Raw genomic sequence first — 10293 nt, 5'->3', positions numbered from 1 at the left:
TTAATGGGCCTTCTCTATCTTTAGTTATCCATACATACCAGATGCTCTCTTTATCTTTTTTGTTATCCATCCATTGATGCCCCTTGACATCCAGGATTCCTTTTACTGTTACCATGGCTTTCACCCTTAAATCATTTTTTATTCTCTTCATACTCTCATCAACTCTCTGCTGCATCAACCAATCTCCCAAAGGAACCGAACCAAATTAATTTCCAACTACCTCGACTCCATCCTATCCCCCCTGGTCAAATCCCTCCCCACCTACGTCCAAGACACCTCACACGCTCTCCATCTCCTTAATAACTTCCGGTTTCCAGGCCCCCACTCCCTCATCTTTACCATGGATGTCCAGTCACTCTACACTTCCATCCCCCACATGGATGGTCTTGAAGCCCTCCGTTTCTTCCTCGACCATAGAACCAGCCAATCCCCATCTACTAACACTCTCTTCCGCCTAGCAGAGCTGGTTCTCACCCTCAACAACAACTCCTTTGACTCCTCCCACTTCCACCAAACCCGAGGCGTAGCTATGGGCACTCGCATGGGCCCTAGCTATGCCTGCCTCTTTGTCGGGCACGTCAAACAATCCCTGTTCCAGATGTACACTGGCCCCATCCCTGAACTCTACCTCTGCTACATTGACAACTGCATTGGTGCTACCTCTTGTACCCATGCAGAACTCATTGTCTTCATACATTTCACCACTAATTTCCATCCCGCTCTTAAAAATACTTGGACCATCTCCGACATCTCCCTACCATTTCTGGATCTCACCATCTCCATCACAGGAGACAGACTAGAGACTGACATCTACTACAAAACCACGGACTCCCACAGCTATCTGGACTACACTTCTTCCCACCCCGTCTCCTGCAAAAAGTCTATTCCTTACTCCCAATTCCTCCGTCTACGCCGCATCTGCGCCCAGGATGAGGTGTTTCACACTAGGGCATTAGAGATGTCCTCATTCTTTAGGAAACGGGGCTTCCCCATCTCCATTACAGATGAGGCTCTCACTAGGGCCTCCTCTATATCCCGCAGCTCCGCTCTTGCTCCCTCTCCCCCCATTCGTAACAAGGACAGAGTCCCCCTTGTCCTCACCTTCCACCCCATCAGCCAAGGTAACCAACAAATTATCCTCCAACATTTCCGTCACCTCGAACGGGATCCCACTACTGGCCACATCTTCCCATCTCCACCCCTTTCTGCTTTCCACAGAGACCGTTCCCTCCGTAACTCCCTGGTCCTTGCAAAAGTGCAATTACAATACAATACAATACAATACAATAGAACTTTATTTATCCAAGGAAGGAAAATGATCTGCCAACAGTCATAAACACACAAAACACATGAAACATGAAATTAAAGTGATGAGTGGAAAGGATTGGGGATGTGCAAAGTTTGGGGAGGAGGGCGGGGGGTTAGTCAGTCTCAGTCTACCCCACGACGACAGAAGGGGGAGGAGTTGTACAGTTTGATAGCCACAGGGAAGAAGGATGTCCTTTGGCACACTGTCCTGCAACCAGTCTGTTGCTGAAGCTTCTCTACAGGTTGACCAGTGTGTCATGGTGGGGCTGAGCTGTATTGTCCAGGATGGTCTGCAGGTTGAGGAGCATCCTCCCCTCCAATACCACCTCCCATGAATCCAACTCCGCCCCCAGGACGAAGCCAGCCTTCCTGATGAGTTTGTTAATCCTATTGGCATCCACGGCCTTAACCCTGCTGCCCCAGCACATGGCAGCGAAGAAGATGGCACTGACAGCCACCGATTAGTAGAACATCTGTAACATTTTACTGCAGACGTTGAAGGAGCGGAGCCTTCTCAAAAAGTACAGCCGGCTCTGTCCCTTCGTGTTCAGGGCCTCAATGTTCCTGGATCAGTCCAGGTTACAGTTAACAGTTAACCAATTGGTAAATCCAGAGAAGGACAGTTGGAAGATCTGTTTCTACACTAGAATCAAATCTTAATTAAAACAAAGGTTACCATTTAGTTTAGTTTAGATTAGTTTAGTTTGGTTTAGTTGAGTTTAGAGATACAGTGTGGAAACAGGACCTTCGGCCCATCGAGTCTGCACCGACAGGCGATCCCCACACATTAACACTACCCGACACACAAATTAGGGATAACTTTACATTTACACCGAGTCAATTAACCTACAAACCTGTACGTCTTTGGAGTGTGGAAGGAAACCGAAGATTACAGAGAAAACCCATGCAGGTCACGGAGAGGACTTACAAGCTCCATACAGACAGTACACCTAGTCAGGATCGAACCTGGGTCACTGGCGCTGTAAGGCAGCCGCTTTACCGCTACGCCACCATGAAAGTACAGTTTAGTTTATTGTCATGTGTACTGAAGTACAGTGAAAATCTTTTGTTGCGTGCTATCCAGTCAGCGAAAAGATAATACATGATTACAATAATCGAGCCATTTACAGTGTGTAGATACATAAGGTAATAACGTTTAGTGCAAGTAAAGCCAGCAAAGTCCGATCAAGGATAGTCTGAGGGTCACTAATGAGATAGATAGCAGTTCAGGACTGCTCTCTGGTTACGGTAGAATGATTCACGTGCCTGATAATAACAGGGAAGAAACTGTCCCTGAATCTGGAGGTGTGCAAACTAGTCCTTACATTTTATGCTATGTGATTGGGATTGGATCAAGACGCAAATATTAACTATGTAATGAAGTTCAGACACAAGGACTTACAAATGCTGATTTACCAAACGGTCCAGCCTCACATTACATAATGAAGTACTTTTTATTGTGAAGTGTGTCTGCTGAATTACAGCACATTTTGCAAATTGTCTGCTTGCCCCATAGATGCTACGTTTATCTAAATTAAATTACTTCTGTGGCAGAATAAAAGCTATTGTTTGAAAACCATTCACCGTTTTATGACAAAAGAACATCAAAGTATAGTATCCTCGGTAATGAGTGACTTATGGAACTTAAACTACTCCTTTTCCAATAGCTCGTCCATTACAGCATTAACACAAGATCTTCAATTTTGTGTTTGTAAAAATATCTGAGTATTAAAACATGTTACTGTGATCCGACTATGAGCATTTATAGTATTCTGTAGTCCTATTTAATTATGAATGGTCATACCGTTCCCCTGTCCCTTAATGGATCCTCTCAAGAGTTTAAATATGGGCACTCAAGCTACCCGTTTGAACATTGCAATCTCTGTATCACCAGGTGAAAAAATATTCAGTCATCTGAATGGATGAAGCTCAAGTATGGGAATTTAATTGGTGTTGGCTTCATAGTTTGGCATTTCTTGATTAGGTTATTATTCTGAAATAAAGTTGCAACAATGAAAGTGAAGTAGGTGAGTTCAGCAACTGCCCGGCTGCTTCTGATGTTTACACCAATACAAGCTCTGCTATGCTGCGATCCTGATCTTTTATCTTTCGCTTATTTTCATTTTGTTCCCCATTTCATTTCACACTACTCATTCAACAAGCTTTTGATGGGTTATTGAACGAGGAACTATTGAACCATTAGCCAATTCTCTTATTATTTAGCTATTTAAAGTCCTCCTTGGCCACAGAGCCAGTCAATTTCCCTCTACCAACACTCTTCTCCGTCTAGTGTAGTTCCATCCAGTATAGTGTAACAACGTTTCCTTCGACCCCTTCCACTTTCTCCGAATTCTAAGATGCAGCTTGGGTACTCTTATGGACCTCCAAAGGGATCCCACCACTAGCCATATCTGCTCATCTCCATCCCTTTCCGCTTTCCACAGAGACCGTTCCTTCCGCAACTCCCTGGTTAACTCATCCCTTCCCACCCAAACCAACCCCTCCCCAGGAACCTTCCCCTGTAACCGCAGGAGATGCAACACCTGTCCCCACACCTCCTCCCTCGATTCCATCCAAGGACCCCGACAGTCCATTTTTCACTGATGACTTCTAGTGATAGACAATAGACAATTGACAATAGGTGCAGGAGTAGGCCTTTCGGCCCTTCAAGCCAGCACCGTCATTCAATGTGATCATGGCTGATCATTCTCAATCAGTACCCTGTTCCTGCCTTCTCCCCATACCCCCTGACTCCGCTATCCTTAAGAGCTCTATCTATCTCTCTCTTGAATGCATTCAGAGAATTGGCCTCCACTGCCTTCTGAGGCAGAGAATTCCACAGATTCACAACTCTCTGACTGAAAATGTTTTTGCTCATCTCCATTCTAAATGGCCTACCCCTTATTCTAAAACTGTGGCCCCTGGTTCTGGACTCCCCCAACATTGGGAACATGGTTCCTGCCTCTAACGTGTCCAACCCCTTAATAATCTTATACGTTTCGATAAGATCCCCTCTCATCCTTCTAAATTCCAATGTATACAAGCCTAGTCGCTCCAGTCTTCAATTGCAGGTTTGTGCATCACTGTAGTCTTTTACAGGATGACAAAGCATTCTGCTTTTAATTTAGGAGTCCTAGCTGAGTTAATTGTGTACAATTCTCACTAAATAATTGGCAAAATTACTTCAAAATTACAGCACAAATGTACTGCCAGATGAAATTATATGCAGGAATTAACAATATTAAAATTACAGAGCATTCTACTTAAAACACAAAAGAAAACAAAACTGCGAGTGGACGTCTTGGAATGACCTTGTTTATAGTAATTTCCTTGAGCATGACGCTGTAAAAATACAAATGATGGAGAGAGCCCACTAAAAATGTATATTCTCTGAAGAAATTTCTTTTGAACAGGTGAGTCTCTCACACTCAGTATACCAAAGGTTACAACACATGCCTCCACATCCTGCTGAGATTTACCATTGCCAAGTGGAAGTGTTGCCTATTTGGCTATCCATGGAGGCACAAGAGCGTGGCCAGGGCAAATGATCTTCAAGTGGCTCCAAGGAGTAGCACATCTACATTTCCATTACGAGAAAATTTTACCCTTGAAATTGCGCAGCTTGGATGACTTCCTGCGCCCGGGCTGAGATAAGAAAGACAACTGTTCCTGCGTCACGGTCGATTGGTTCAGTGCTGGAAAGTCATAGTTGGTTTCGTCTGAGACAGAAGAAAAAATGGTTAGAGATCTCAAATCAAACAGAATGAGCAACAATAACCTCTGGCTATCAGTTAAAGTGGACAGTATTAGAAGACCATGTTTTTGACTTCCTTGTTTATAAACTGAGAATTATTTCCATCTATACTTTGTCAGACTTTATATGGTATCATTAGGTCCAACTGTGTATTTTACTGACTACTGTTTTGTAGTATCTGTCTGAATTTTGGTACAGAAGCAATAGGTTTAATAATGTGATTGGACACGCTATAACAAAAATAGATGAAACCTACATCAAATATGTTTGCAAAAAAATTGCAAATATTATTATTTTGGACTGCGAAATGTTGGGACACTATCATTTTTGCCTTCTTCATAATGCAGTAAACCCTCATTATAACAGATCATAGAGGGGTAATGGTGTCTGTTATTGCCAATTGTCCACTATAATTGAGTACGGTATTATCATTACACATCTTTGAAACAAAGATTGCAGACGATCATTAATGCACAAAAGGACACAAAGTGCTGGAGTAACTTAGCAGGTTAGGCAGCATCTCTGGGGAACAAGGATAGGTGACGTCGGGACACTTTTTCAGACCAGCGAGCCCTTCTTCACCCGCTGCCTGACGTGTCTGTTGTTGCGGCTCACGTTGTAGCCCCTGGGGACAACGCTTCCTTCAGGCCGCTGCCACTGACAGACTTGCTCAGTCGCCATGGGACTCCCTTCCCCCCTCACCTCATGCCATTCCTTCCTGTCGGCCGTTACTTTGTTTGCTACCCGCTCCATCTCTGCTTCCGCCTCCCTCTCCCAGGGTGGAGTGTGTCGGCAACTCCGGGGGAGAAAGAGGAGGCAGCAGTAGGGGAGGGAGCGGCCGAGTGGAGGAGAACAACCGGAGGTGGAGGAGGAGGAAGAGACGGCGATGGAGCGGGGAGTGGACAAAGCAACGGCCGACAGGAAGAAGCAGCAGCTGGTGTGAGGGGACCGAGTATGTCCTGTAGGTGGCAGCAGTCTGAAGAAAGCGCTGTCCCCAGGAACTACAACGTGAGCCACAACAACAGCCGCATCAACTGGACCTTGCAGTGGGTCAGGAAGGGCTCGCTGGTGCACCTTGTAAGTGGCAATGGGTTTACTGTATCTTTACACATTAAGCAATTTCAACTCAATTCATTAAAATAATTACTTATTTGCAACATAACAAATAATTACTTATTTGCAGGCAATACATTAGAGAGGACTGACAATTCTCAGGTTGTGCTGGATAATGGCAAGGAAAATATGTGGATCCATAACCAAGCATTATGAAATTATGAAGAAACTCATCCCCCGTTTGATTGTACTAACTACACTAATGTGTCACCAAACTGTGCTCGGCTTCTGAAATGTATTCTACTGAAGTCAATAGAGCAGAATTCTGGAAGCAAAGTACAAGGTACTGACACCCATAATGGAAAATGCTTTGCATTTCTAGTTGGGCATGAATTTCTAGCCACAAAAAAAAAAGTCAAAGACCAAAGCAAAACATGGGTTGAAACTATTTTCTATTGAATAATTTTGAAAGTTGCAATTTTCCAAGCATAGCACTTGGAAGTAACTAATCAAAAGTGTCTTGATTGTCTAATTAAAAGTATTTTGAGTGTTTTGATTTGTCAGCATAATTTCTGCCCTTATTGGATTAATTAGCACAAAGACTGCAATGTACTAATTGTTTTTATATTCAGTGCAAATAGAATTTCTACAATTTCTGCTTTCTTTGTGTTGGTTTTGAAAACATTATATCAGAGAAGGCCAACCTCAAACTGCTAATTTTTGGGGATTTCTGCTAATTTTAGTTGCCTCCAGACTGAGGAGGTTCCAAAATTTAAAATTACATTATATTAGCATTAGGCTACTCTGAATGTCCCCCAGTATGTTGGTGAGTGGTAGAATCTGTGGCTGTTGGGAGAGTTGATGGGAATGTGAGGAGCACAAAATGGGAGGTGTGTAAATGGGTAATGGTGAGCATGGACTCAGTGAGCCAAAGGACCTGGGACTGACCTTTCTGTCCTGGGCCTCCTCCATTGTCAGAGTGAGGCCAAACACAAATTGGAAGAACAGCAACTCATATTTTGCTTGGGCAGCTTACAACTCAATGGTATGAATATTCATTTCTCTAACTTCAAGAAACCCTTACATCCAGTCTCTCACCACCCCTCTCCACACTCTAGTTTCTCTGTCATCTTGGTGAATTTCACTATCTGTATAATTCGTTATCACCAAGCCCACAGCCAACAATGGGTTGTTTCCTTGATCATCGTTCCTTTTTTGCATATCTTTCATTCATTTGTTCTCTATCTTTCTATATCACCGTCTATATCTCTCGTTTCCGTTTACTCTGCCACTCAGTTTGAAGAAGGGTCTCGACCCGAAGCGTCATCTACTCCTTTTCTCCAGAGATGCTGCCTGACCCGCTGAATTAATCCAGCTTTTTGCGTCTATCTTCGAGCCAAAGGACCTGTTCCTGTGCTTATATGACTCTATGACAATCTCTGTCTGTCAGAGATGGCTTCTCCGATACAAACTGCTCCATTTCAGTCTCATTATGTGAAGCTGGAATTTATTGAAAGAACCATTTTATGATACGTTTGTTTTTAGTTTAATGTTAGCAATCGTACGCAACATTGCCATTAAAATAAAATTTCCTGTGTTTAATTGTGCCAATGACTCAAGGCTCATAACATTTAAATGCAAAATGAACTGCACATTATAAGTGTAAGAATGCCAATCCATGGATTCCCTGAGCAGCAACGTTTGGGGGCATATTTTCAGGTATTTCTATGGTTTCCCTTTAGCTTTTAATACCTTGTCCTCTGCCTGGAATCCATTGTGTTCCTGAAGCCCAACATGTCACATAATGAGGGCTTGATTATTTTCAGTCCAAAGAAAAGTCCCCAAAAATTCTCAAACGCAAAATCAACTATTTCCTTATTATTGAAAAAAAGCTCATTGATAAATGTCAACTATGTAGAATATACGTTCGAATTCATTGTTTTAAGAATTGGTCTTAAGTAAGTCCAAATATTGAAATGGCGACCAACCGATCCTATTCATTTGTGGGGTGCTTTGATCAACACATGAAGAAAAGAGTTGAGAAACAAAACTGCTTGTGATGCTGCCATGGATTTTAGGCTATAGACTTTAGAGATACAGTGTGGAAACAGGCCCTTTGTCCTACCGACACCTGTTGACCAGCGATAACCCTGTATAGGAGCGCTATCCTACATACTAGGGACAATTTACAATTAACATAGCCAATTAACCTACAAACCTGTACATCTTTGGAATGTAGGAGGAAACCGGAGCACCTGGCGATAACCCATACCATCTCAGGGCGAACGTACAAACTCTGTACGGACAGCACCCATAGGCAGGATCGAACGCCGGTCTCTGGCCCTGCAAGGCAGCAACTCTACCATTGCACCGCCCTAAAGGAGTGGAATGTTTTGTTGAAGATATAATGAAGCTGAAGTCCAATGTCTTCTATCATTGTTATTATTTCCCATTTTGTTTACAGAGACTCGTAGTTGATATATTGTTTGAGTGGTTTATTTACAAAACTAAAAACCCAATTATTACTGAAAACGAATGAAATATGAAATTAGCTTAAACAGAACTAAATTTAAAACCGAAAAAGTCGAGGGTTAAGTAAAGCATAACTATCATCTAAACTGTTGCCTAGTTATCTGTGGATCCTCTCAATGCCAGCTAATATTTTGGATAAGTAATCTTATTGAATCAACTATTCAAAGCTTTAAAATGGACCTTTTCTCCATTGTTATTTTAATCCATACCACAAGGACACTTTCAATATTTCGCGAGGGTAGGGACTTGGAAATACTTTAAATATGGGACCTTGTTTCCCCAGCCATTCTAACCTGCCTACGAATACATTTGTCTTACCGAATTTATCGCCTTCAGCAATATTTCTCTCCTCTTGAAAGGAACGAAGCCATAATTGTTTGTCTGCAAGACTCTTTGCAAAGAAAAGTCTACAACGGTCTTCGAAATGCTTGCTTCTAAGTTTGAAAGCATATTTGACTTTAGTGTTAAATTCCTCGTCGAGCCCATCAACCAAATCTTCCATCATGCCGGTTTCTGTGTAGATTCGTTCTTTGTAGTAAAGTATGTGTCGACGTATCAGGTCCTGTCAAGTATGCCAAAGTGCAACTGTTAATCCTATTATCAGTTTTAATTATTAAGCTATTATATCAATATCCGTTTTATTGTTTTGTCCGTAATACACTTACAAAAATGTCTTCAAATTTGCCTTAATCCTGACAGCCAGTGTAAATTTTGTAACTTCTCTTTGCCTTCCTAATTTCCTTTTTAAGCATCTCCCTACACTTGTAATGCCCTTAATGGGCCTTCTCTATCTTTAGTTATCCATACATACCAGATGCTCTCTTTATCTTTTTTGTTATCCATCCATTGATGCCCCTTGACATCCAGGATTCCTTTTACTGTTACCATGGCTTTCACCCTTAAATCATTTTTTATTCTCTTCATACTCTCATCAACTCTCTGCTGCATCAACCAATCTCCCAAAGGAACCGAACCAAATTAATTTCCAACTACCTCGACTCCATCCTATCCCCCCTAGTCAAATCCCTCCCCACCTACGTCCAAGACACCTCACACGCTCTCCATCTCCTTAATAACTTCCGGTTTCCAGGCCCCCACTCCCTCATCTTTACCATGGATGTCCAGTCACTCTACACTTCCATCCCCCACATGGATGGTCTTGAAGCCCTCCGTTTCTTCCTCGACCATAGAACCAGCCAATCCCCATCTACTAACACTCTCTTCCGCCTAGCAGAGCTGGTTCTCACCCTCAACAACAACTCCTTTGACTCCTCCCACTTCCACCAAACCCGAGGCGTAGCTATGGGCACTCGCATGGGCCCTAGCTATGCCTGCCTCTTTGTCGGGCACGTCAAACAATCCCTGTTCCAGATGTACACTGGCCCCATCCCTGAACTCTACCTCTGCTACATTGACAACTGCATTGGTGCTACCTCTTGTACCCATGCAGAACTCATTGTCTTCATACATTTCACCACTAATTTCCATCCCGCTCTTAAAAATACTTGGACCATCTCCGACATCTCCCTACCATTTCTGGATCTCACCATCTCCATCACAGGAGACAGACTAGAGACTGACATCTACTACAAAACCACGGACTCCCACAGCTATCTGGACTACACTTCTTCCCACCCCGTCTCCTG

This window comes from Rhinoraja longicauda, chromosome 13 (genome assembly GCF_053455715.1).
Source record: "Rhinoraja longicauda isolate Sanriku21f chromosome 13, sRhiLon1.1, whole genome shotgun sequence".
Lineage (NCBI taxonomy): Eukaryota > Metazoa > Chordata > Chondrichthyes > Rajiformes > Arhynchobatidae > Rhinoraja > Rhinoraja longicauda.
This window is presented reverse-complemented; position numbering follows the sequence as displayed.